The sequence below is a fragment of the Aplysia californica genome, unplaced genomic scaffold (genome assembly GCF_000002075.1).
Source record: "Aplysia californica isolate F4 #8 unplaced genomic scaffold, AplCal3.0 scaffold01379, whole genome shotgun sequence".
In the NCBI taxonomy this organism is placed as follows: Eukaryota; Metazoa; Mollusca; class Gastropoda; order Aplysiida; family Aplysiidae; genus Aplysia; species Aplysia californica.
In genome coordinates this window covers 58,980-60,999 of record NW_004798649.1, presented here as the reverse complement: position 1 = coordinate 60,999, position 2,020 = coordinate 58,980, and positions in this window count along the sequence as shown.

Below are 2,020 nucleotides of genomic sequence, written 5' to 3'. Positions count from 1 at the left end.
TGGTCTAAAATCGATAAGAGTAGGCTTCGGCCGCCACCCGGGCAAAATTCAAAATTTCCTACCAACTGAAAATATTAGGAGTGTCCCGCGCGCTCATATGACCTATGCAGTTGCGAGCGCCGTAAAACACTTTACAAAAACAAAAAAAAAGGCGGTTTCGAAACCCTCATTTTAAGGTCAAGGAACGTTTTACCCTGCATCTGAACACATTTATGGGCAATTCTACGCAATATCTCATACTCGTATCCAAGGGATTGGGTTATATATATAAATATATATATTATATATGTATTGTGTGTGTGTGTTTGTATGTATAAATGAGCGTGAGTGTATACAACATACGCAAGATACGCACATATATACAATAAATAATACTATACACGTATTATAGTTAAGCTGCTAACTTCACTTGCATTATGAACGAGTGGGGCCGGGTCAACAACAGCTTACCTTAATTTCATGACAGATCGCAGACCCGTAGAAAGTGATAGCCCAAGCTTAGTAGTTGGTAGCTCGACACCACGGTGAATGACCGGCTTCTGGATCAAAGCCATTCTTTTCCCCTTTTTACATTCAGGTAACACCCAACAAATGCTTTTTCCCCTTTTTTGTTAGGCACACCATTAGTAGCACAGTTAGTTAGTCTAATAATAATAATGAATATCATTAGTATAGCGCATGCCCCCACTCGAAAGCAAGCTCTGTGCACTTTACACCATATTATTACCCCAGCAGACCATAGAACACTCAGATCAGAAACATTCTCAGCTTCCCGGGAAGCATACATTGCAAGCAGCTGCTTACTTTCACCAATGATTTGAACCAGAGTCGTCCGCATTAAACCTTATTGCGTAGACTATGTGTGGCGTCGATGACTTAGTGGTTAGGCTACCGGACTCATAATCGTGAGGTTGCGGGTTCGGGGGTTCGAGCCGCGGGCCCGACGTTGTGTCCTTGGGAAAGGCACTTTACACGAATTTTCCCCACTTCACCCAGGTGAAAATGGGTACCCAGCTATAGACAGTGAAAGATCTTGTCAGTTTGTTAGTGTTTGAGCGAACGCCCGAACCCGCAACCTCACGATTATGAGTCCGGTAGCCTAACCACTAGGTCACCGACGCCACACAATAAGGTTTAATGCGGACGACTCTGGTTCATATCACTGGTGAAAGTAAAGATGGTAAAGTTTACAACCCTCCATTTCGAACTGCGTGAACTAATGGAAAACATCCGGGTCACCTTGATGGTCGCAGTGGGGTTGTAGCTATGTCTCTCGGGAAACAATGAATGGGCTTTGATTGTCGTGATGCGCAAATATGTGGTGGTTATTGTGTGTGTGTGTGTGTGCGCGTGTTTGTGAGTGTGTGTGTGTTTGTGTGTACATATGTGTGTGTGTGTGTGTGTGGGGGGGGGGGGTTAGTTTACTTTAACCAAGTCTTTAATGAGGTGGTTGTTCAGACCCTTCATCAACAGATGTGTGAGGAGTATCCTAAGAAGTAGCAGGTTAGAATAAGAAACGAAGAGCTGTGGGAAAGGACAGGACAAAAGGATATAAAAGTAGCAATAGGACTAAGATAAGACAGTGGCAATGGATGGGATACATCTTTAGAAAGCCCAGCATAAACATCACAAGAAAGTCTCTGCAGTAGAACCCACAGGGAGTACGAAGCAGGGGTAGGCAATGAGAAACATGGAGGAAATGTGTGGAAAGGGACATGAGAGAGATGAAGCTCACTTGGAACGAGCTAGCAAGGATGGCGCAGGATAGAGATAAATGGAACGAGCTTGTATGTGGCCTATACCCTGCCAGGGGTGAAAGGCATTGATGATGATGATTGATGACGTTCAGACAGTTTTCAAGACTCTCCACCGACAAAGGTTAGTCTTCTGGAGTCTGTTAGCGTAGTGGTCATAAAGGGGCTTTGCCATCGCATACAGATGACCTGAGTTCAATTACAGTCGGGAGAATGATGATGATGATGATGATGATGATGATGATGATGATGATGATGATGATGAT